Source organism: Brassica oleracea, chromosome C4 (assembly GCF_000695525.1).
Source record: "Brassica oleracea var. oleracea cultivar TO1000 chromosome C4, BOL, whole genome shotgun sequence".
In the NCBI taxonomy this organism is placed as follows: Eukaryota; Viridiplantae; Streptophyta; class Magnoliopsida; order Brassicales; family Brassicaceae; genus Brassica; species Brassica oleracea.
In genome coordinates, this window is record NC_027751.1 from 21,857,497 (window position 1) to 21,885,185 (window position 27,689).

The following is a 27,689-nucleotide window of genomic DNA, read 5'->3' on the forward strand; positions in this document are numbered from 1 at the left end:
ATGGTCGTGTTCCCCTGACCTTGTGTGAACCTGTGAAGAAAATACTTCGACGATGGCGGGATGTAATATGCAGAAAACGTAAATGAGACACACAATTTTTACGTGGAAAACCTCCTCGATGTGAGAAGGAAAAACCACGGGACCGTAGTCCACTCAAAAATCCACTATATAAATGGTATGAGTACAACCACGTCCTCTCTGTTCAACAGCCTGAACAGAACAGAGAGTCTAGCTACAAAGAGCTATCTCCAACACAAACAACAACAACAAGAGAGCAACACAAAGCTTCAAAACCGGCAGCAACCAAACGACCTCAGAAGATCTCACCGTTGGATTTACCAAACACCCAAAACTGCTCTGCTGAAGAACTATGACGACCAGCTTCAAGAAAACCCAGACAACAGAAGATCCAACCGTTGAAATCCAAATCCCTTCGGTGAACCTCTAATCCACTGACTGAAGAAGCTTCCCACAAAATATCAGCCCGATCAGGATCCGTTTGACCCTCCAAATCCAGTCTTGAAATCACCTTACGAGTTTTCTCCTTCTCTCTCATTTTCTCATTTTTCTCTCTCTTGTTTCTTTTTGTCAAAACTCTATTATTGTGAGTCTACAGTGCAAAGGGGAACATCACTAATTACTTAAGGTCATGAGAATTATTATGTCTCATGCCCACTTGGTTCTCTCAATCTAGGAGGGACCCAACAAAAGAAAGTACAAGGGATCTAAATTCTGACAGAACATCACCATCTAATCTTGATTATGAAGTATCTCTGCTATTGAATTTTGTGAAATAATATCGTTTTCTTCTTTTTGAAAGGTTTCGGTAAGTCAGTCACCATTTAGACATTATTCTTTGTCTTGTCTAAGAATTGTACAAGAAACGTGGGCTGTGGGACCAGACAGTCTTAGTCCGAACCGAAAATGTCGGTTGAAATATTGCAATTTGAATGAGAAAATGCCATAACCAAACGTCAAATAATATTCGAGTACTTCTTTTTTTTTTTTTTTAGCAACTAATTCGAGTACTTCTAAAACCTTTGTTCATGGAACTCTTAGAGCAAACTTCTAAATAAAAACACTAACGGAACCACGGATCACAGTGCATGCCATTAGTTTAAATTGTAAAAGGCAGAAACCGAATTGAGATAAATGATTACATAAAAACGATGTTAAGAAAAATAAACAAAATGAAACCCGAGTTGAAAAACATTTCCATAAAACATGACCATGGAGTCGATATACTTTTTCTTTCATTAATTCTTTATATTCGCTCTGTATGTGCGATGGATCAATAGCGAATAGGAGTCATATGATACAACAATGATGAACAGTCACACATCACTCGTGAACTGCTCCTACGAACTAATAACTACAAAACATTCTCGAACTATAGACTTACGCTTATGAATTTTTGAAGTTGGATTTCGATGAGAAAAGTGAGAAATAAAGGAGAAAGAGACGAGTTATTTAAAGAGGAGAGGAGGAGCAGTTTTTCGAAACGGTTGCAAACGTTTTCCAAAAATCTCTCAAGTATCTCGGAATGGAACGTTGAGCAGCTTTAAGTGGAACATTGCCAGTCTTATGTGGGTTACTCCTTCCAGGGATTTCAAGTAATAGAGACGAAAAATCCCTCCAAGCTCACAGTTTTCTGGGTTCTTATCTTCATCATCAGACCAACCGAGATCCCTCAGCTCAGCTGCTAAATCATCTTTAAGTGGAGGCTTTTGTGACTTGCTAGTTTCTTTCGTAGCAGCCTCAGCAACATCTCACATGGACAATGCCCTTTTCCGGTCCTTCCTCAAGGTAATCTCTAGTGCATCTGCATGTCTCCCAAATTCTTTCCCTCTCTTAAAGGCTTTCAAAGCTTCTTCAGACTTCCCTTCTTTCTTATGAACTTTGTGCTTATTCGTCTCTTTCACTGCTTGTTTACGCAACTCTTCAGGAGTAGCATCCTCCGCCTTGCAGAGGATTAAGGTACATTGAATAACAGATTGTTCTCGAAGGGGGTGATGGAGCTAAGGAGTATGATAAAGGAGATGAATCAATTACGTGAAATGTTTCAACTTCTCGAAACTCCATAGGAGAGAAAACAAAACATCAGATTGAAGATCCGCAAAGCGATTTAACATCTCGAAACTCCATAGCTGTATCCAAGAGCAAAAGAGAAGATGGTTTGATAGCAATCACATTAGCAAGGAAGATTTCAACTTGCAAATCAGGCTATGGTATATTCTATGTTGTAAGTATTGTTACAAATATAAGTAACTATTACTATTGTAACATTTGCAAATTATTCAATTTAATTTAGTCAAAACGTAAATAGCACACAAAATATTCCTATATTAATTCACTGTATTGATATCTAACCTTAACAACGATCTAAAATATAGCTATAAATTAACCACAAAGATTTTGAACTTGCAAATCATACTTTTTAGTACAATCTTATATGTAAAGTATATTCTTATTTTCTACTACTTGCAAAATACACCAAGCTTTTAATCGGGGTTGATTAATATGTTTTTGATTATCATACAACAATTTAAATAGATGATATAAATAGAACAATTCTGTCAAATATCATTGTTAAGTTTTTGTCACAAAAATAGCACTCAAGAAATAAAATGACCAAAATAACCCATTTTTATTTTGAAATTTTTATTTTTAATTTTTAATTTTTTTTAAATTTGAAACTCTATCCCCAAAACCCCACCCTTTAACTCTAAACCCTAAGTGTAGATTAGTTAACCCTAAGGTAAAAAAACATATTTTGGTCATTTTTACCTGTTAATAAAACTTATTTTGGTCATTTTCTTCATTAAATACTATTTTTGTGACAAAAACTTAAAAAAAAATCTATCCTAGGGAATTTCTCGTATAAATATGTTATATATATATATTATGTCATATTTATTTTTTGTAGAATATGTGGTTCATCTATAAACTATGGAATAGTATAAATTTTAAAGTGTATTTTCTCATCTATATAACAATTCATTTTTTTTAATATTCATTTGCAAAAGTCTAATCTTAAATTATTTGTTAAAAAGTATTTGATTTTGAAAAAAAAATATTAATATACAGATTAATTGGGTATAAATACAAATAAATACAATATATATATCCATGTGAATGATATGGATCGAATAATAAATAATATATGTAACTTTCGATTACGTCCAAACTATCAAAATTTGATACTATATGAATAAGTTCACGCATATACAAATTTTGAAAAAATAAAAAAAAATAAAAATATTAAATATTAAAAAAAAAAAAACAGCCGCAAGGGCGTGCAGATCAAACTGTAATCTAATTTATTAAAACTAAACTACAATTTAGAATTAATCCTCATTTTTTCTTATATTTACTAACTTGTGCCACTGCCTTTTAATATGTTACTAGATCTCGATCCGCGCAACCGCGCGGGTTTTTATTTTCATTTATTTTATATAAATATTTTGTTTTCAATTCTAAATCGGTATATATTATAATAAATATGTGTCTATCAATTTTTAAAACATAATAAGTTTACGGTATATTTTTTCATTGAATAGATTGTTTCAAGTTTTCACATGTATTTGTATCTTCTTCTATATATATATTTTCGGATTATTATTTCATTATTAAAATCGTAACTACATATATAAAGATTAGTAAAATATTGTTTTATTGTCATATTCAAAGATATTGTAACATTTCACAAATTTATAAAGTTTTTAAAAAATTAAACTTTTCGCTTCAAAGATTTATATTATCGAGTATATAATTAAACATTTAGTTTTTGTTTAATTTTTAAAATAAACTATATATTTTAAGAAAAAATTTCGTTGGTCTAAGGTAGTAAAGATTAATCATTGTTAGATAATATGATTTTTGTTATTAAAAAAAAATCTTCATAATTTTAAAATTTAACATCGACAAATATTTAAATAATTAACATAGATTACAACATTAAATTATATCTATTTAATTTATATTATCTATAAATCAAATAGATCATCTATTGTTTAAATCTAATTATTGATAGCCCAATAAAAATTTCTGGTATGTCCAAAATTTAAATGATAAGATTAGAAATTAAATGTAACATGACTTTCTAGGAATATGTCCATTAGGTTCATTTTTAAAAAAATCACACATGAATCAAGGTTGTGACTTCTGTTTAAATATATAAGATTTAACTGCATAACTAAATCAGTTTAATTAAATTGACATACTAGACCAAATATAACGATTTTAAAAACTAACTATATATCGGTTTGTTTTGTCTTCAGAATAAAATCCAACAATACACGATTCAATTAACTACTATTATACACCAATTGTGTAAAATCTAAAAAAGTCAAGAAAATATATATAATGATTATTCAATCGTGTACTCATCAAGGAATTGTTTCTCATATAACTATTGTATTCATGTAAACCAATAAATCATTTACATGTTTTGGTTCCTTTTTTGTAATTACCATTGTGTGTGTTTACCGGTTTTCTTCAAAAAATTTACAAGCCATATTTGATGAACAATCGTATGGTTTGTTTAAAGGGATAAAATGCAAAATATATTTAAAATACTTAATTTGGTTAGTTATTATCAAAAGATATTTTTTCCCACAAAATCAAAAATAATAATTTCGTATTCTCCTAAAATCAATAACGTTCCAAAAGACCTTTCCTATTTTTACCTTAATATTTTCAAGTTCTGCTACTACCTTAATAGCTATCTATTTAAAACCAACAGCCTAAAATATGGGAGACAAATTTAAATTCCTAACATATTCCTAAAGTTTAGATGATTGGCTAAGGAAACAAACGAATGAAATAATTCGCATATATATTAGGTATGATTCGCTCATATATTACCTTCCTTTTTATAAAATTTTAGAAGAAGTTTAAAATTAATAATATGATTAAGTAATACAATATAATATGAAAGAAATGTTAATATATATTTGATTCGACATGTTATATTTATACCTAGAACAATTTTTTTTTTAAATTACATAACACGATACGGTATCATAATACTTGGTCTCAACAATAAACTAAAGTAGTGCAAGTGCAATCATTAAATTATTATGTTTAAAATGTTTATATATCACCCGTGCGGGTCAAGCTCTAGTATAGTTTAATACACAAGACATGTTTCGAGTAATCAAATATTATAATAAATTTAATAGAGTCTAACAAATCAGAGAATTTTTTTTTAAAAATAAAATAAAAAACAAAATGACAAACTGGAGAGGTAAAAAAGAAAAAAAGAACAAAACCAAATGGAAAGAAATAGAGATTTCTCCCTAAAAACAAAGACAACTTCAAATTATGATCTTTTAGTAATTAAATATTACATATTTCTGTTTTAAGTTATGTTGCCCCTTTTTGGAGACAGTTTTGAAGCTTATTGTTTTTTTTAACGTATTTCCACTTTAAGATCTTGTCATATTTCCTAAATGTTCTTTTCTCTTCTCTCCTACGTTCTTCCGGTCAAGTTTATTTTCAAACTGTTTGTCCTCTACCCGTTATAATCATAACATGAAAATAATACTTAGATGAAAAACAAGTCCTTAATAATGTTACACTTTCTTACTCATGATATATATTGGATTAAATTATGAGGTTAAATATTTATACAACTGGTTTTTAATGTAGTCAATAAAACATTGTATATATTGGTTTCGATTATGCATACCAACATAAACCAAGGCATGTTGGTTACTGAATCACATTATTTTAGTTTCAATCGGTTTTGTGGGAATTTATTTATGGTTAATTCTGTCAATTTAATTAGGGTAGTTTTGTAAAGTTATAAGATGATGGTTTATAAGGACAGGGGCATTCGATTATAAATATGTGAAAAAAATTCAGGGATAAATCATTTTTGACTTTTGTTTTAATAGTTTAGATAGATTTAAAAATTTAAGCAATCACACTAGCAATGAAGATTTCAACTTGCAAATCATGCTATGGTATATTCTATCTTGTAAGTATTATTTCAAATATTTACTATATTACCATTGTAAAACTTGCAAATCATTCAATTTAATTAAGTCAAAACGTAAATATGTTCACAAAATATTTCTATTTTCACCGTCTTAATATCTAACCTTAACAACGACCTAAAAAATAGGTATATTAAAAACAAAGATTTCAAACTTTTCAATCATGTTTTATTATAATCTTATGTGTAAGTATATTCTTATTCAACAACTTGCAAAATATATTAATTGGGATTGATTAATATGTTTTTGATCATCATACAACAATTTAAATAGATAGTATAAATATGTTATATATATATATATATATATTTCACATTATATTTATTTTTGAAGAATTAGTGGTTCAACTATAAACTATGGAATAGTATAAATCTTAAAGTGTATTTTTCTCGTCTACTTAACTATTCGTTTCTTAAAAAATTCATTTACGAAAATCTAGCTTAAATTATTTGCCAAAAAGTATTTGATATCAAAAAAACATATTAATATACATATTAATTGGGTATAAATACAAATAAATAAATATATATATATATATATATATATATATAATCCATGCGGATGATATGGATCAAATAAGAAATAATATATGTAACATTAGATTACATCCAAACTATCAAAATTTCATATTATATGAATAAGTTCACGTATATACAAAGTTTAAAAAATAAACAACTATGAATATTTAATATTACAAGAAAAAACACCCGCACGGGCGTGCGGATCAAAGTGTAGTACAGTTGAACACACAAGACATGTTTTGAGTAATCAAAGATAATCTAATAAATTTAATAGAGGATAAAAAATGGAGAATTTTGTTTTAAGGAAAACAAAATAAAAACAAAATGGAAAGTTAAAAATTGGAAAGGAAAAAAGAAAAAAAAAACGAATGGCGAGTTCGCCCAAAAAAAAAAACCAAAAAAAACTTCAAATTATGTTATTTTAGTAATTAAATACTACATTTTTTTTGTTTTGAGGTTTGTTGCCCCTCTTTTGCAACAGTTTTGGAGACTTTTTTTTAATTTATTCCCACTTTAAAATCTTGTCTTATATCCCAGATGTTTCTTTTTTTTCTCTCCTACCTTCTTCATGTCAAGCTTTTTTAAAACTGTTTGTCCTCTACCCTGAAATAATCATAAAATGAAAACAAATCTTATATGAGAAACATGTCCTTGATAATGTTACGCTTTCTTAATCATGATATATACTGGATGAAATTATGTGGTTAAGTATTTATACAATTGGTTTTTAATGTAGTCAAACGAAGACTGTATCTATTGGTTTTGATTATGCATACCAACATAAACCGAGGTATGTTGGTTATCGAATCATGTTATTTTAGTTTCGATCAGTTTTGGTGGAATTTATTTATGGTTAAGTCTATCAATTTAATCATGGTAGTTTTGTAAAGTTATTAAACGACGGTTTATAAGGACAGTGGCAATCAATTGTAAATATGAAAAAGTTAGGGTTAAATAAGTACTTTTGTCTAATAGTTTAGATAGATTTAAAAATTTAAGCAATCACATTAGCAATCGAGATTTCGACTTGTAGATCACGCTACGGTATCTTCTATGTTATAAGTACTGTTACAAATATTTCTATATTACTGTAGTAAAACTTGCAAATCATTCAATTTAATTTATTCAAAATTTAATTAGGTACACATAATATTCTTATATTCACTATATTAATATCTAACCTTTACAACGATCTAAAATATAGCTATTTTAACCACAAAGATTTCAAACTTGCCAATCATGTTTTAGTATAATCTTACATGTAAAATATATTCTTATTTTACAACTTACAAAATACACCAAGTTTTTAATTGGGGTTGATTAATATATTTTTGATTATCATACAACAATTTAAATAGATAATATAAATATGTTATATATATGGGCTCTGATACCATAAGGTAACGATCGGTGAGAAAGCATAATTAAACATATATAATAAAAACATAGATTAAGACATATATAAAACCGAATTAAACAAAACTTAAAATAATAAAACAGAAATATGGGTGGTTAGACCAGCCAAATAATCACAAAGCTTAATACTTAAACAAGAAAAACAAAGAAAAGTATGATTGAAACTTTATTTATTAAAAACTTACTTAAAAAGGAGATTGTAGCAATGTTCTCGATTACAAGGACGAAGAGGATATAAGAAAAGATATGAATGAAAGAGAAGGAGAATGAGAGAATAAGAGCATGGTTTACAACTGAAGCAAAGACTCCTTTATATAGGAGTTTACAAGGGTGAAATTATATATACAAATTTAAATAAAATGGCATATATGGATAATTCCACTACCAAAAGCTTGCTCCATTAAGCTCCATAATTGTTTTCAGTCTGTTGGAAGTGGACCTTGGTCTTCATGGCTACAGGAGATAGCACTTATTTGATGTTTTGGATTTATACCAGGTATTGCGACAAGAGATCGTGGAAAATATTCGTAACAATGTAACTGTATCCGACAGAGTTGTAACAAAGATATATTTTTGATGTTGACACTACAAGAAAAATGTCCGTTCTTAGCATAAGAAAACAACTATTATATGCTTTTGTTAGCTTTATTGAAACCGCTATATTTGCTCCAACTATCTTAGGTCCCCCTTATTTGGGACATATGATAGCGTTGTTTTTAACTTGCTATGGTTAGTCAAACCTTATGATTGCTTTTGTTTTGCACGTTATCGTATGTTCTGTTATTGATTATGTGCTATTAGAACCTGTTCGTAGAAACATGTTTTGCTGCAAATTAGATTTACATAACAATTGATATTCAATTAATATTTCATGAATAAACCAAAATGTACTCACATACCACAAACATGTCTACATTTTCATCAAATCTTACACAAACATCATTAAAAATCAGAACTACAAATAAAAAGGACTATAGAAAACATGGGAACTAAATCAAAACCTCGAGGTCCCATTTTTCCTTCTTGGCCTTAGCATGTATCTCTTAGAGAAAGTGTAGGGGATACACCTTAACAATATCCTGAGTTGGTATTCCAAGAACCTGTAAAAAACAATCAAAAGGGTTCAGTTGTCTGAGTTTTTGAATTAAGAATGGATCATACTTTCACTTCATAGCCTTTAAATTTAAGAGATGTATGTATGCTTACTTCTTTATAGCATACAAGACAAATCTGATATAGCTAGAGAACCGTGAATATACTTTTATAATTGAGATTTTAAGTTTCTATTGCAGAGAGTTAAAACTAGAAACAAGAATACCTGCAACTGAAAGCCATAGAGTGGATATCTTAGCATCAACATAAGCTGCATCATCAACAAAGAAGGGAAACATATTGAAGTGAATATCTCAGAATCAACATAAGTAAACAATTTGAAGTTACAGCAAGTACCCAGCATCATATCGCATAGAGAAACGATTAGAGTACCTAATAGAGACGAAGCAAGCATAGATTTGCATCCAGGCTATACGTTTGCGATGTAACCTGAAATCATAAGGAAACCATCAGCAATCAACTTCGCATGAACAAAACAAAACTAAGGTTCCACCAGCAGCAGGCATTCTTTTATACAAAGCCAAACTTAACTCGCCATTCCACCAGCAGCAGGCTGATAGATTTGGATATCTGTAACTCTGAGAACTTGTATAAACTCTGTTTATGAATCAAAATAGCTTGATGTCTGATTACAATTACAATCACATAACGAAGGTAAATGTAATCAACAATCTCATAGCGTCTTTCAAATACAACATCAAGCATAAACTTCTAAAATATCTTCACTCCTTATTTATAAGCTCAACGGCCTTCTTTATTACTCCAACGGCAAAGCCTCTGCCACCACCAGAGTCTTTCCTTCTTCATTCGAAACCGCATCCAAACGTGAAGACTCTGACTTAACCCGAGTCTCTTCACTCTTTTCAAATCCTTCTAAACTCTTCCCGCCTTTGCAAACATAAGCCCGCTTGAACTTATCAATACTTCCCCCTATGAAATCAAGCTTGCCGTCAAGCTTGAAATAAGGAAACTGTGCTACAAACTCACGGTAAGACATCCAAGAATTCTCATACTCAGGCAACACGCACCACTTAACCAGCAACTCCGAATGCCCAGTCGAGTCATACCGTTTCGCAACCACGTCCTCAGGAATCAATCTCTGTTCCACTTCATCCAAGAGAACCGTAGGTAGGGGTTGAGCTTCAAACCCTTTACCTAATGCAGCATTCAATTGTGAAACATGAAACGCCGGATGAATGCGTGATGAAACAGAGAGTTGTAACTTGTAAGCTGCTTTCCCCACACGAGCGACCACAGCAAGCGGACCATATAATTTTGCAGCGAGTTTCTGACAGACCCTACGAGCCACAGTTTGCTGACGATACGGCTTGAGTTTCAAATAAACCAATGTTCCCACTTCAAACTCCACATCACGATGATGACCATCAGCATTACGCTTCATCAAGTCCCGTGCCCGCAACAAATTCTTCTTAATGTGCTCCAACATCAAATCACGTTCCTTCAAAGCAACCTCTAGTTCATAGTTAGTAGTGGAACCCTCCTCAAAACGGATCAAAAATGGTGGCTCTCTGCCATACACAACCACGAAAAGAGACGTTTTAAGCGAAGTATGGAAAGCCGTATTATACCATAAGTCAGCCCAAGCCAGATACTTATACCAAGTACAGGGATGTGTGGACGCAAAACAGCATAAATACGTTTCGAGACAACGACTCAGCACTTCTGTCTGCCCGTTGGTTTGAGGGTGAAATGCGGTACTAAACTTCAATTTAGTACCCGCCAACCGAAATGCTTTTGTCCAAAATGCACTGAGAAAGATCCTATCGCGATCCAAAACAATGCTCTTTGGAAACCTGTGTAGTCGCACCACTTCATTCACGAACTTAGATGCGACATCAACAGTTGAGAACGGATGTTCCAATCCAAAGAAGTGCCCATACTTGCTTAAACGATCCACAACTACCATAATCACATCAAATCCACCAGAAGTAGGTAGCCCCTCAACAAAATCCAGCGAGATATCTTCCCAGACACGCTCAGGAACCGGCAAAGGTTGAAGCAAGCCTGCTGGAGACAAGGTAGAAGACTTGTGTGTCTGGCACACCATACACTCTTAAACATATTATTGCACCGTCTTATAGATACCTTCCCAATAAAAAGATTGTTGAATACATTTCAATGTCTTCAAAACTCCAAAGTGGCCTCCCACTTTGCTATCGTGAAACTCACTCAAGATCAATAGAATGAAATGCGAAGACCGGGGTAGGAGTAATCGACGTTTGTACAATAAGCGACCCTGAATGATCTGATAATGAGCATTCTTCACTTCCCCCTCCAAAATTCTCCTTTTTAATGACTGTAACTCGGAATCAGTGTCCACCTCCTTATAAATGTCTTGCAACTGCAGCACCGATGGAACAGTCAAGGCCAAGAAATCTCCTTGAAACGATGACTGCACATCTTCCAAACTTCTAGACAACCCATCTGTCGCTTTATTCTCACATCCATGTTTATAGAAAATCTCAAAATCAATTTCCAACAGTCTTGTCAACCACCCCTGATACTCCATATTAACCTCCTTCTGCTCTAACAAGAACTTAAGACTACGCTGGTCTGTATGAACTTCGAACTTTCTCCCAATAAGATAGTGTTTCCATTTAAGAACCGCCATCACCACTGCCATAAGTTCGCGCTCATATGCCGGCTTTAACTGTTCACGAGGAGTGAGGGCATGACTGAAGAAAGCAATAGGTTGCTTGTTCTGCATGAGAACAGCCCCTAATCCAAAACCCAAAGCATTCGATTCAATGACAAACGGTTTTGAGAAATCAGGCAGTGCCAACACCGGAGTAGATGACATAGCCAACTTCATCTGATCAAATGCAGCCTGTGCCAACTTAGACCAACAAAATTGATCTTTCTTCAACAATGTAGTTAATGGTCTTGCGATGGTCCCATAATCCTTTACGAATTTACGGAAGTAACCCGTTAAACCCAAGAAACCTCCCAGCTGCTTCACATTCCTGGGTGAAGGCCATACTCGCATCGCTTCAGTTTTAGTGGACTCTGTAGCAACACCAGAAGACGAGATTATGTGACCAAGATATTCTACTTCAGTAAGCCCAAAACTACACTTCTTTCGATTCGCGAACATATGATTATCACGAAATACCTTCAGTACAACTTTTAGGTGTTCAACATGTTCCTCCACTGATTTGCTGAAGACCAACACATCATCAAAAAACACTGAGACGAACTTTCGGAGAAACGGCTTGAACACTCTGTTCATAAGAGCCTGAAAAGTAGCCGGAGCGCTGGTTAAGCCGAAAGGCATTACCAAAAACTTATAGTGCCCTTCAATAGTACGGAAAGCAGTCTTGTGAATGTCTTCATCCACCATCCTAATATGATGGTACCCCGATCGCAAATCAAGCTTCGAGAAGATTACTGAACCGTGTTACTCATCCAGAAGTTGGTCAATAACAGGAATGAGAAACTTATTCGGCACGGTAACTCTGTTAAGAGCCCTGTAATCAACGCACAAACGATGATTTCCATCTTTCTTTTTGACAAGCAAGACATGGCTTGAAAACATACTGTTACTTGGACGAATTATCCCACTGTCCAACATCTCATTCACCATCTTTTCCATCACCAACTTGGTAGCATGAGGATAACGATATTGTCTCACTAAAACTGTAGAAACTCCCAGTAGTAAAGAAATTGAATGCTCAATTCCACGAACCGGCGGTAACTGCATAGGGACCGCAAACACGTCTTCAAACAAGTTAAGTACCGATGACACCACTGCATGCATAGTAGGAGTCGAAAGAGAACCACCAAACTCGAGCACTGAATCTCCTGCAACACCTGAACAATTGGGTCCTCTGTCACGACCATCTTAAGCGAAGCACCGGTATCATGTAAACTCCGGTCACCCAACAAAGTCACTCTTTGGCCTCCATTATTGAACGAGAATTCTTGTTCCTTCTTATCAACTTCACACTTCCCCAACGTCTCGAGCCATTGAATCCCCAAAACCACATCCACAGAACTAAGCTCCAACGCAATGAAATCAGAAGTAAACGTCGTGGAGTTGATCTAAAATTTCACCGCTTGACAAACTCTAATACCCTTCATAATCACTCCGTTTCCCAACAGAACATCCAAACCCTTAGCTGCACCCACCGATAAACTCAAACTCTGCACAATGCCAGGAGAAATAAAATTGTGAGACGCTCCACTGTCAAGTAACATCGTAACTCCCTTCTGACCCATATAACCCCACAACTTGATAGTACGAGGAGAACTGATCCCCATAAAAGCATTGTATGACAAAGTCTTTAACTCACTCCTCTCAGCCAACATTTCCACAGCCTCAACATCATCCATATCATCCACTAACTCCATTTCCAATCCATTAATAACAGTTAAGATACACAATTCTCGTTTGGGACAGATACTTGCATGAATCTTTGACCACTTATCTCCACATTTGAAACACACACCTTCCCTTCTCATACCATCCAACTCAGCATCCGAATACTTCAACCGCGCCCGTTGTGCAGACCGTTGATGATTCATATTTTCCTCCAACTGTTTATTATCCCCAACCGCCCACTTAGAACGGTCCTGGTTACCACATTTCTGAATAAATGGCCCTTGATTACGAGTAGTAGTCCCAGTAGCCGACTTCTGAACCGGCGTAGAACCAGGTTTTGTTTCACCAACGAGTTTGCAAAATGCGCTTGTCTCCATACGCAACACCGCAGCAATAAAATTTTGTAAACCTTGGGGATCCTTCATTCGAATTACTTCCTTCATCTCTAAACTCAATCCATTGTAGAACAGGCGTTCCAGATGATGATCTGCCAAATCAGGAACTTGCGCCGAAAGCTCCTCAAATTCTTGAGACATAGTCAGTCACAGAACCAGTTTGTTTGATGGCAAATAGTCTCGTCTCAGGTTCATCATCAATGGAATCCGAAAACCTCACCAACAATCGATGCTTAAAATATCTTCTGTGAGGAAAGCCACCTCTCTGTAACACCCATGCATACCATTTCTTCACTGCTCCCTGCAAACACATTGGTACCAAATCCAATTTCGCCTCATCGCTATACCTCCCCAAGTTTTAAAAATACTCCAAATCCGTAATCCACTCTAACACCTTCGCACCATCACAAACCGGCATCTCCACTTTCTTAAGCATATTCCCTAGATTATCCAAGTTCAGCTCATCAGATCTATAGGATAGTGAAGATCGATTGTTCCGCTCCAAAAATGGAGTTCGTACCTAAGAGAACGGTTGAGACGACGCGGAATGTTGTTCCAGCTCCTGAACTGGCTTCTTCCCCATCGATTTCAACACCATTTGCACCGGTGAAGCTAGATTCGTAATCGCCGCCTCCATCGTTGTCATCTTCCCATCGATCGACGACGTCTTAACCTCCACGCCGTAATCGCCGCATTCGCTACTCCTTGCTCCTTGTGCAATCTAAAGAACGCACCAGATAAGAACTCAACCTGACCTTCCAACCCCAAAATTCGCAGATCTTCCTCATCGACGATGTTTGAATGCACCGGAGAACCACTCGTCGACATCGGAATCGCATATCCGAACTTTTCACCGCACCAATGATAGATTTAGGATATCTGTAACTCTGAGAACGTATAAACTCTGTTTATGAATCGAAATAGCTTGAAGTATGATTACAATTACAATCTCATAACGAAGGTAAATGTAATCAACGATCTCATAACGATCCCGTAAGAAGACTCATAGCGTCTTTCAAATATAACATCAAGCATAAACTTCTAAAATATCTTCACTCCATATTTATAAGCTCAACGGCCTTCTTTCTTACCCCAACGGCAAAGCCTCTGCCACCACCAGAGTCTATCCTTCTTCATTTGAAACCGCATCCAAACGTGAAGACTCTGACTCAACCCGAGTCTCTTCACTCTTTTCAAATCCTTCTAAACTCTTCCCGCCTTTGCGAACATAAGCCCGCTTGAACTTATCACCTGCATTCTTACTTCCTAACATATTAGAGAACACAGTCAACACTAAGCTCAGAATCTAGCCCTTGAACACGAAGACTTAGTGAACAGCAAGTTAGAAACCTACAAAAAAAAATATAACTGATGAACAACAATGCATAAATATTGAGACAACGATAAGGCTTGTACAAACTTAACACGAAAATAAATTTTGCCGAAAAAATATTCCCTAAATCATAGAGTACGAGTCCTATAACATAATGGTTTGTGTGGACAAGAGCAGGAAGTAAGCAAGGACCTGGTGAAGAAGAGATGAGATGTCAGAATGTACAATGTAGAGTAGATCAAGTTCACAATCATCTCCCTGTTTGTCTTCTTCTTCTTCTACTTTATGTTTGACTTAACTGCAAAAACAATCAAACACTACTAAACCGCAAACAAGAAGGCAAAAAGACTATTGAAGATAAATATATCCAAAGAAGAATGAGATGACCACTACTTACCAGAGAAGAAGAAGATGGTAGTTAGTAAGATAGCACCAACAGAAGCATAAAACTGATTCTTTAAGGCAATTGAACGAACAGGTTTTGAGAAATAGAATAAAAGCTTCCTCATAAGAATCAAGATCTTGTGTATATTAATAACTTCTCTCAGACACACGCCTCTAGTACTTGACTCTGAATTTTCTTCGGATAACAGGAATTGGATCATAAGTAAATTCAAGGGTCCTCATGAAAATACCCAAGAAAAATGGAATTTTGAGTGGAAGAGGGCTAGTGGGGGGGGGGGGGGTTTTTTTTTTTTTTGGACATTGGGTTTAAATATTTCTATGACATGACCAAAGTAGTTCCACCATGGTATGAACCAGTAGGGAGATTTGGAAAGTTACAGGTGGTGTCAAAGAAGATCAACCACGTGTGTTTGTGTTTAGGAGATTGGATCAGAAAAAGAATTGTACCATGCCTGAAAATAATCCCAATAGTTAAAGAGGAAATTATAACAAGGGATATTTTTAAGATCTTCTGGAAAATTTATATTGTCGTTAAGATCGTATTCCCAGTCACATGGCGCAATGATTTTATGCATTTTGAAGGTGGAATAAGCAACATCAGTGTGATTTTCGTTTAGATAAAAGTATTTGAAGGACACCGAATCTGTAATTTCCAAAATGGTTTGAAAGAATAACACATTTTTATCTTTATTATGTGGTTTGAAGAAATTGGTTTTGCCAAAATATTTTTTGATTGTTAAAAATGGATCATTGTTTACAAAAAATCTTTTTTCGATATTTATAATATTTTGGTATGTATGTTTTTTAAAATACTCTGATGGAGTGGTTTGAGAAATCTCCATCAAACTATGTGAATTATTTGAAGGTTTTGAAACAATTTTTTAGGTCTGGTTTTCTCTTAAAATCATTTTTGAAGGGACCTCGTATATTTTGAAATAGTTTGTGAAGGAAATTTTTTGGAAGATTCTCCCAACTCTTTCTTTGAAAAACAAAGCACAAAAGCTTTTTACAATTGTTACATTTGATTCATGATAGCTTCTCGAGATTGGAGAGATTTTGGGGTGTTTGGTATTTCTTCATTTTTAGCACTCTTTTTTGTAACTGAGATCCTGGGTGAGTGTTTGTAGGTTCGGGTTTTTCTGAGATTGGTTCCAAGGAAATTCCATTGCCTTGTTAATCATCTTCTTCGGAGGCATTGTACATATTTTGGAGATATTCTCGTGTCAAAAAATCTGGGACAAAGTTTGAATCTGCTTTTATAAATTCAATTTCAAAAATCGAAAGTACTCAAAATTGCTTGCCACCGAGAAAATTTTTGTTTTGATGCAAGGTTTTTCACATCTGTTTTTAAAACATCCTCAGAAATTTTGCAATCAATTCTTCAAAGAATTTTTTTTTGAAAGATCGCTTTGAAAATTTTGAATACACAAAACTATACTCAAAATTTCTTTTTTTTTTTAATAGTAGAATAGTTCTTTTGGGTATCGTTCCAGTGTGATGACGTACACTGCACAATACTTTCGAGACCATCTAAATTCTTTTGTTTAAGAGTACCCCCAGATCCTACATCAGAAGCGTCAGTTTCTACGATTTTTTTTCTAAATCCGGATCTGCTATGTCCAGACGTGGGATTTCTAAGACATGTTTTTAATCCTTTGAACTATTTCAGTATGTTCTTTTGTCCAAGGAACTGGATTTTTCCTTAGACGATTGTGCAAATATTTAGCTATTTTATTAATATTAGGAAAGAAATCTAAAACATAATTGAGACTTCCAAGGAACCTTTATAATTGAGTTTTATCAATAATTTTGTCTGGAAATTTATTTTGCAAATTCTAAAGATCTTTCAATAGGGGTTATCATATATTGTGATATGCAGTGACCTATAAATATGATCTTAGTTAGAAAGAGGAACATTTTTGTTTTGAAAACAACAAGAACACTTTTTCTAGCCACGTAATAACATGTTTTGATATTTTTGAAATATTCATCAATAAAATGTGAAAATATTAGTATATCATCAATGTAAACGATGCAAAATTTTGAATAATCAGATAATATATCATTCATGATTCTTTGAAATTCAGAAGGTGCATTTTTAAAACTAAATGGCATTATATTCCATTTTTAATGACCAAAAGGGACCGTAAATGCTGTTTTATAACGATCATTTCAGATATCTGAATTTGCCAAAATCTTGAATTTAGATCAAACTTTGAGAATATGTGGGCAGAGTAAAGTCTTTGAAGTAAATTTTTTTTTATTTGGTATTGGATATCTAATTCATTTTACAGTAATGTTTAACGGTTTGTAGTTAATTACTAATCTTGGGGGTTCCTCTTTCAATTTCAGAATTTTTATTTACGTAAAAAGCAGCACAAGACCAAGGAAATCTTGATTTCGAAATTAATCCTTATTCTAGAAGATCAATATTTTCTTTTCTACAATGTTTTTCTTTTTCAAGAATTTTTTTATCATACGGTAAATCAACAATATGTTGTTTTCGATCCCAAAAAGCAGTTGGTAAATCTGAACAAATATTTTTATCAAATAATTTACTTTAGGTTTGAAATTTTCTCTTTTATGTCTTTTGAATTTAAGGTATCTAAGATCTTTGAATTTTTTACTCTCTAGGACACTTTTTGTCTTTCATATTACATATTAAGACACTTGTTGCTGGAGACACACTTTTTTCTTGCGCAAAGTCCTACATACCCTCTGACTAACTGCACTCTCTTCTAACTCTAATTGATCTCACTTTCCCAACTATAAGAATTTTATGTTTTTTCTCTTAAAAATAAATTGATGAGTGCATTACGACTTAGGACACTTTTTTCACTTTTTTGACAAGATAAGGCACATGTTGCTGGAGGGACACTTTTCTTCTAGAGAGAGGCTTCGTTCGGACGGAATTGCCCTTCGCTGAGTAATCTGAGGTAGGGAGCAAGATTGTGTGGATTTGTGTCTAGTTGGTGGTGACCCCATTTAGTTACGTTTGTGTTTCGTAGTAGGAGTTATCAAGATTGGTTTATAGGTAAGTAGGACATATTACAACCGTTGGATGTGATATAATCCAACGGTGATGGGCATCTAACCGGTTTGAGTTTCACAGCAATAGATTTTAAGCCATCAGATTGGAGAGGGGGGGGGGGGTGAGAAAGTAGATCGTATGGTTGGATTTATTTGAATTTTTTGAAATTACTATTATCAATTCCCCTCTGTTTCTTTATGTGATTTATTCTGACATATTAAAGTTTATCAATAAATAATAAATTATAACTTTTTGTTGTCAACATTTTAAGATCCATTTTAGTAAATTTTAGAAATTTGAATATGAAAAACATATCATGACAAATCTTTTTTTTTGTAGATTAAGTGTTTATGGACAAATAAAATGTGGGCATATATATTGTGGATAGTGAAAAAAAATGACCACAAACATAACAAATGTATAAAAAACAATTCAGTATAGAAAATGGTCTTTTAAGCTATTAGATGTAGCAACTTGAACTAGATTGTAGGATTAGAATTTTTTATTTTTCTTATATTACTATGATCAATTTTCCTATATTTCTTTATGTGATTATTTTAACATATTAAAGTATATAAATAAATAGATTAAATATAATAAATTATAACTTTTTCTTCTACATTTTAAAATCCGTTTTAGTATACTTTAAAATTTTGAATATAAAAAATCATATCCACAAAAAAAAAATTGTCGATTAAATGTTTGTGAACAAATAAAATGTGGACATATATATTGTGGATAAACAAAATCGTAGGGTTGGACATATATATTGTCCATTTTGTTGAAACTAGATCGTAGGGTTGGATTTATTTGATTTTTTTTGAAATTACTATTATAAATTCCCCTCTATTTCTTTATGTGATTTATTTTGACATATTAAAGTATATCAATAAATAAATTAGACATAATAAATTATAACTTTTTGTTGTCAACATTTTAATATCCATTTTAGTATATTTTAGAAATTTGAATATGAAAAACATATCATGACAAAATATTTTTTTGTAGATTAAGTGTTTGTGGACAAAGAAAATGTAGATATATATATATATGTTGTGGATATAGAAAAATATGGACATATATGTTGTGGACATAAAACTCAGCAATGAAAGAAGAAGAAGATCCCAACCAAGATAAAAAGTTTTAGCATATTCAGCACACACTTGAACACATCGATCATAAGCTTCAGCTAACAAAATCAAACTCCCAGGACGAACAATATCTTGGGGTTTCTTCACATCAAGTTCAGGAGAAGTAGGTGTAAGCTGTGGACATGGACACAATCAATGTATATAAGAAAATGTGGACAAGGATTAATGTTGATTTGAGAAACGTGGTTTCACATTACCAAGTAGATTGTAGTCTTTAGGTCCTTCACTTGCGTATGATCGAGCTCTTGCAAGACATTGAAACAACTAAACTGCGACAGTACGTGAAGCTCTAATGGGTAATCAATGGTGGTTGAGCTCGTCGAGATCAAGAAATCCTATCATCTCTTTTTTAAGGGACTCTTTGCCGGATCCGGTTGATATTTTTAACTCTGAAGTAGATGATCCCTATCTTTGGCAAAGTTACACAAACATAATCCCTCAGCTTTAACTTCAATTAAAATTACAGAAAAAAATTGATGCATCGAAGAACCAACCTTTTGGATATGATAGAGAACAAAGTCTGCGATGAACATCTTCAACAGCTTTTACTGGACGGAGAGTGGTTTGAGGAGCTTCAAATCGAAAGGTGACAGAGACGACGGCTTGATTTTGACAGTTATAAGCACCTTTCGATCATAACTGCCAAAAATCTCCGGTAACGAGTAGATGTTCAGACACTTGATGGGGAATCTATCAGTCGCAAATAATCTCAGCGGGAGTCGGAGGCCCGGTGGAAGTGTTTGCAGTGGGTTTGGTTGCTCAGTAATCTTCGCTTTCTTCTTCGACTTCGATTTCGTCATGGTTCGTTACGGATGATGAAGAGGGGCGACGAAAAACAAAGTAAATTGGAGAAAGATGATGAAAGCCGAATAGGTGGGGAGGAGATTGTAGAATCAAAAAGCGGCAGGGCCTCTCGATTCTCATGTTCTCCGAAAATTGATGAAGAAGATATGGAGGCGTTCCCAAGATTAGGTTTACGAAATAGAGGAGTTCAAGAAAATGGGAAAGTAGATATGATATTAGCAAGTGGGAGAGAGAATATAGGTCGTTTGCGAAATTCAAAAATTGATTTATGATATTACAATTTAGAAATTATTATTTTATCAATAAAAGTTGGATGGGATTGACTCGTTAGAGGAGAACTAGAATTAGAAGAGAGTGTAGTTAAAAGGTATGTAAGACATTGCACATAGATAAAGTGTGCCTCGAGCTAGAAGTTTCTCAACGTGTTATTGGAAAGACATAATGTGTCTTAAAGAGTAAAAATTTCTAAATTGATAAACCAAACATCTTTTGAGTTTTTGAAACAGAACATTTATTCTAAAACAGAACCTTTATTCTCTCTCCATCTTTATTTCTTTAGAAATTCAGATTCACTTTCGTAATTTCGTAGCCTCTTCTCCTTCATCTTCAATTTCGTAATCTCCATGATTCTATAGGTCTCGCCGCGAATTTGATTTCTCTCATAACCCTAATTCCTCTCTCATCACCTTTATCCCCACTGGTAAACGATATCGGAGGTTACAGTGTGTGAGATTTTGATGGAGAAGACACATGACTCCTCGCCTCTTAGGTTATACCAGAACTTACAGTGTGTGAGATTTTGATGGAGAAGCTTTGGGAGATGGACGTGGACAAGAGCCAAATCCGATTAGAGAATTTTTCATCTCCGATGAAACCTGCGGCGGAGGAAACATGGCGGAGGAGACATGAAATCAGCGGTGGAAAAAACATGAAATCCACGGTAGAGGAGATAAAGGCTTAGAGCTGATTTGACCTCAGATCGAAGTCGTTAAACTAAGTTGTTTGTCTCTGCAGCGATTTGTTGGGATCTTGCTGGGACCAGGCCTTCAATCTCGGCGAAGCTTGATGATTCAAGTAATTGATGCAAATGGCTTGTGGGTATTAGTGTATTAGGCATGCGTCAACAACAGCTCTTGAAATTGCGCCAGACATTGTCATCATGAACAAAAAAAATTGTTTTGATTCTTAATTCGTGAAGATCAATAAACTTTGATGTGGGTTCATTCGTTTGAGAGAAAGCAAAAGGAGTTTTTGCAATTGTGGTGCCTCACCTTTTGGTTATTCACGTTTCACCCCAAGATTATTAAAATATGAAGAATGGTTCTTTTGATTTAGCCACAAACTTTTATTCGTGTGCTCACCCTATTCAACTCAAATGAACTTGTATATATATATATATCCAAATGCACCCTAAGATATGTATCTACAAACAACCATCCGCATTTCACTTCCTCACATGAACATCTCTTTGTCCACAATATCAATTCTCGCATCCACAATTTTTTTATCCACACTTCTTTTGTCCACGTACACAAAACACATGGACAAAAATTTATAATTTGAAAATTTTAGTTAAACATTAAAGTATAAAATATATGCATATGGATATTAAAATAATAAAAAAATAATAAATAAAATTTTATATGGTTATTATATATTTATTTATATATTAGAAATTGAAATAATAATGAATTAAACATGATAGGGTAAAAAAAATACAAATTTCCCCAGCCCTACGATCTTCTTTTGCTTCCATATCCAACGGCAGATAAGAATCCATTCTTTTATAAACGTACTAACTAAAGTCTTGAAATAGCAATAGTCCTCCACCTTTGGATTTCTTAATCTATTTCACATCCAATGGCTGTAAATTGTCCATGTTATTTATAAACCTACTTTCATAACTCCTCCAAAAAAAGCTAACTAATTTGGTCCCCACTAACTAAATAGAAAAAAAGACACAATTACTTTTTTGAATCAGATCTCCCAGCGAATGGCAATTTCGTCCAGATTTTACCAAAACATTATGGAAAGTGCCCCTCCAGCAACATATGTCTAAACATGTCAAAAAAGTGAAAAAGTGTCTTAAATGGTAATGCACTCAAAATCTTTTGAAGTAACACTTCTGATTTTAAATGTTACAGATGGAAGGTTTTACTATGGATTAAAGACTATAGAAAGTTTTCTTGTAAAGCAAGTATAAACACACAAAAAGTAAAAAAACCTCCCTGACACGATTTCAAGACAACAAAGAGTTCCTCCTTGTTCGACATCGGCGGAGCCCGAGCCCGAGCTCGCCGGCGTCGTCTCTACTCTTCTCTGCTCAAGCATCCTTTCGATCTAAGCTCTCATTGTAATTATTTTTCTGCTTTTACTAAACCTTCTTTTTCGGATCTGAGTTCGACACTGACTGACGTGATGTCCATGGTCTCTGGTGAGCTCACCGGAACTGGTCTTTTTACCGGAGGTTCCTGGGAAGCTTGCGTTCACGCAAGCGACACCTTTTCTACGGTTCTGCGACTTTCTTTGGGTTTCAGATCTGTCTCCTCAAGCAGCCTTTGCTTCGTTTCTCAAATTGTTGAATGGTTTGTCGAAGTTTTGTTCTCCAGTGACTCTCTGATTTGTCCTACAGCCGAGTTCTAGAATCCTATCTCCGCCGTGTGCTGCTGCTCAACCACAAACCTAAAATCTGGTGGATGCTGTGATGACGTCAGCTATGGAATCCTTGCAATATGGGCCTGGCCCATTAAACAGCTCACAAGTATCAGCCCATCCTATTGCCCTCCATCAATGGTGAAGACATGGGCCCTATTGTTACGTTCACGAAGCCTCACCACCATCATCACATCCTGCTTTGGCGGTTGTCTCTGCTTTTCCAACGACGACCCAGTGCTTCTTCTGAACTACGCCGTTTGCACTCAACATCTATCTATTTCGATCTCTTGCTATTCCACAGTCCAAAAATACTCGTCCTGTCTGTATGTGTGGGGTTCCACGCTCAACCTGGCGGAAAGACCTGAAAGATCGACGAATCTGGTGCTCTCCTTCTTCGTGGACGATGTTTCAACTGCTGAACTTCATAAATCCATATTCACCTGCTTATGTCGCACCCAATATCAACTGAATCGGGTATGCTCATCTTGCTCCTACTCTCCACTGCCAAAATTATGTGAGTTTCTAGAGAGCTTATCTCCATTAAGCGAGTCTAGCAGGCTAGATTCAGAAGTTCTTGTCTTTCTCTTTGGTACAATATCCAAGCCTTTCAAGTAAAGCTCATCATCATTGGTCAAACCCGACCGACAAGAGCAAATATTAAACAAATATCTTTATTCGGTCGGAGTCTTTTAAAGCTTGAAGATTGTAGTCCCTTAATATTTTTCATTACAAAAAAGGTTAGCCAAACTTCCTCATGCCGGGGCGGTGAGAGATCGTTCTCCACCTTCCTTCTCTCTGTAGAAGTGAATCTTTCCACTAAAAATCCTCTCCATGAGAGGTATCTTTCTATTGGCTTCAAAGCCAGTGAGTGTATCTGTTTTCCTAACCGTTTTTCATCTTTTGTAGTGGTTCGTTTGGGACCGGAAGAGACAACGAGAATCATTCCGATGAGGCTCGAGGTTGTGGAGCGTTCAACGTCACGATACGGTGACTATTTTCATGTCTAGAAAATCTGAAGGGCGTAGTGCTTTGTCCATAAATCTACTCGCGAGTGGATCCTTTAGAATCTTCTTCGACACTTTATCAAGCTTGGCTAAGCTTGTGTCTCAATCTTTCTTGTACTTTGCTCTTGAATTTTACAAAAAAATCGCACATTGTATGTTAGATGTTGATTTTATCCTTGTAATCGTTTAATGAATGAAAGAATATGTTGTGTTTAAAAAAAGGTTTCCTTGTATTGAGCAAACTTTTATTAGATTTAGGCTTCCCTTTTTTGATGTTTCGAGAAATTTAAAAGATAGTTTTATATTTTTATTTTAAAAGGAAACTTCATCATCCATAAATTTATATGGTGTAATCAAATTAATAAATGGTGTTCCTAAAATAACATTCATATATATATCATCTGTGAGAACAAATGCAGTTGTAATAATAAGGATTTTTTTTTTTTAATATTGAAGCTTTTGCTTTAGATGTTATACAAAGTTTAGAGTTATTCGCAGCAGATAATTTTTCTCGAGTTTCAAGATGAAAACATTTTGGAACAAGCCTAGACTTAGAACGAAAAGGAAATCATTTAGGGGCATATCTAGTGATTGAAATTTTTCTTTGAAATTTTCATCTTCATTATTTAAGCAATCATTTTTTTTTCTTCCGAACTAGAGTCATGATGACCTCTGATAGAAAATATAATTGAGCGAAAATAATTAGAGTCTTGTTTTTGTTTTTCATTGAGTATTTTTAGATCATTTTTTACTTCTTTGATTTCAATCCTAAGATCGATCTTGTATCGTAGTTTTTGAGGTGTCTTTCGTTCTTTTGTTGAGAACGGTGGTGAGATCATAAGAGAATTTGGAGGAAGTTGGACCATGGGTTTTTGGAAAACTATCTATGTTTTTAACATATTTTTCATTTAAAGAGGAAAGGATTTTTCTCAGGAAAGTTTTTTTAGGCTTGGATCAGAAATGAAATTTAATATTTCAAGTTGTAATTCTTGATCTTTAGTGAGGACATAGATATTCTTCTCATTTGACTCTAACCTAGATGATGATTTATTTAGTTTATCAACTTGAAGGGCTTCTTCAGAAGCCCGGATGAGTCAGAGTCATATGATGAAGAAGAATCATTTAGTAAAAGATTAGATTGTTTACTTGAAAATTCTTCTCCGAGGTTTAGTTCCTGGATTTTGCAATTAAAACGACAAAACTTCGAAGTGTGACATTTTTTATTGCATTTGAAGCGTCTAAGGTTTTTATAGAAGGGAATTTTTTGGCTGGGGTTTCTTTTGAAGGAAATTTGTTTTGGGGGTTTTTCCAAGAATTCTCACAATTTTTAAAGTTCCTATGGTTTTAAGAATATTTTCTAGGCTTGTTTTTAGAATAATATTTTTTGTTACAATCTCCTACACAAGATTTACCACCATGGTTGGGTCTATTTCAAATTGTTTACAGAATGACCCTAATTCCACTCATGTTCTTTTGAGTTCCCACTTGAGATGTTTCTGGATTTTCAGGTCTTGGCATATCCTAAGACCTTCTTGTCGAACAATACTCATCAACTCTCCATAAGTGAAATCATCATAATATATTATTTGGATTCCTATGGAATCTCTAATTTTATTTCTAACTTTGTCTCCTAAGAGTGTAGGAAGCCCAGCTAGGAATTTTTCTTTCCAAAAAGGTTGGTTAGAATCCTGACGGAGTAAAACACTAGTAGGAAAAGTATTTTTGTGCCATTGGAAATCACTTAATTTTTTTCTTTTAAGATTTGAAAAAAGTTCAGCATTTTTATCTCTAAAGACTGAGAGATCCCCTATAAAATGCAAGGTTATGGCTATTTCTAATGTAGCAACATCATCTTATTGAGGATTTCCGAGATTATCTAGGATTGGAACACTATCTTCATCCATTTTAATTGAATCTAGGATTTCTGTTCATTGCTGATTGGTTCAATATTATCCCACCATCCTTTAAGATGTCATGAGAAACCAGCTATAAGGAATTCATCTAAGGTTTTATCATCATTTCCTATTTGGGTTCTATAGGAATTTGCGGCCATTGTCATTTTCTGGAGAAAACTTAAAATATTATATTCAGATATACCATCAATATTCCAGTCGTAGACCGATGGTGAGTTAAACCTAGATTGCTCTATTGGTTAGATTTGTCCTAGATCATAGGCTGAGATTTGTTGACGATCTTGGTGGTTTTGCTAATCAAGACGGTTTATTTTTGGGACAGAATTTTGATCAGAGCATTCACTAATATATAAATCATGAGCTAGAGTGTTTATTTGGATTTTGGAAGTAGGAGTATCAGGGATATCAGAATTATGTGGCATGCTACTGTCTCCTATTTTCAACTTTACTTAATTTACTTTGGAGAGCACGAATTGTTGGGGTTAAAAACGGTTACGACGGAATTAACATTCAAAACGTCCGAAGAAGAAAATGAGAACTTTCTTCGAAGAATACTTTTTCGAAATAGATTCTTTCTTACGAAAAGCTTTGCGGAGGAAATACGAGACATCAGACAAGAGCTCGAAAAAGGCCGCTACGCAGCGACCGAACGCGTATTCCGCTCGGTCTCTAGTGTCCGTTCCGCTCGGTCGCTACGTAGCGGCCGAGCTCGGGCCAAGCTTGGTCGCTACGTAGCGACCGAGCTCGAGCCAAGCTCGGTCGCTACGTAGCGACCGAGCGTCCGCTCCGTTCGGTCGCTAAGTAGCGACCGAGCATCCGTTCCGTTCGGTCGCTACGTAGCGACCGAGCGTCCGTTCCGTTCGGTCACTACGTATCAACCGAGCTCGAGCCAAGCTCGGTCGCTAGCGTCCATTCCGCTCGGTCACTACGTAGCGACCGAGCTCGAGGCAAGCTCGGTCGCTAGCATTCGTTCCGCTCGGTCGCTACGTAGCGACCGAGCTCTTCCGAAACGTCGATATGACATTAGTCCATGCATTCTCGTCTCCCCTTCGATGATATCTCCCGAAGCCCGTAGCAACCCCATTTCATGTTTCCCGCCATTCTAAGTCATCGATCAAACTTTACGGTAAAAACCGCGGAAAGTTCGTTCTTTATCGAAAGAAGCCGTAATAAATGCTTCGAGTCAGAAGACGGCCCAAAGGGACCTAAGACATGACTCGAGGCCCAACTTACGATTTCTTAACCAACAGCCCGTAAGCCGCATGATTGTTTACAATTTGTTTGCAAAGGAAAGATAAATGTCAAGTTTCCGCGGATAAATACGAAATTTGAAGATAATTACGGTTTCCGCGGATAAATACGAAATTTTAAAGATAATTACGAAGATCGGAAAAAATGGAATATCTCCATTTTTACGCTATGACGGCTTAAGGGCAGAAGAGGAAAAGGGCAAACCGACCTAGGAGCCAGTATATAAGGAGTCCTAGGCGAGAAGCATGAGAGGAGATTTTTCTCATAGCAAACTTAGCACTTAGAGCAATTAGGCAACTTTCCGTTTTTGATATTTCGAGCTGCGACTCAACTAGGTTTTGCAGTCTTAGGTT

The 27,689-nt window shown here is 34.6% G+C and overlaps 3 long non-coding RNA genes across 4 annotated transcripts; 1 reads left to right on the forward strand and 2 right to left on the reverse strand.

The window, feature by feature from the left end:
- Window positions 1-19,628: 19,628 nt before the first annotated feature.
- LOC106339963 lies at window positions 19,629-20,825 on the reverse strand. 2 transcript variants are annotated; one of them, XR_001269266.1, is made up of 3 exons: window positions 20,204-20,825; window positions 19,907-20,114; window positions 19,629-19,823 (listed from the first exon to the last, which is right to left on the reverse strand). It is a non-coding gene; the product is annotated as an uncharacterized LOC106339963 (long non-coding RNA). The 2 variants fall into 2 exon arrangements; XR_001269267.1 differs by having other exon boundaries at window positions 19,907-20,118.
- A 150-nt stretch (window positions 20,826-20,975) lies between these two features.
- Window positions 20,976-21,633, reverse strand: LOC106339964. The gene is made up of 2 exons (XR_001269268.1): window positions 21,487-21,633; window positions 20,976-21,388 (listed from the first exon to the last, which is right to left on the reverse strand). It is a non-coding gene; the product is annotated as an uncharacterized LOC106339964 (long non-coding RNA).
- LOC106339965 lies at window positions 21,377-21,843 on the forward strand. The gene is made up of 2 exons (XR_001269269.1): window positions 21,377-21,453; window positions 21,528-21,843. It is a non-coding gene; the product is annotated as an uncharacterized LOC106339965 (long non-coding RNA).
- The last annotated feature ends 5,846 nt before the right edge of the window (window positions 21,844-27,689 follow it).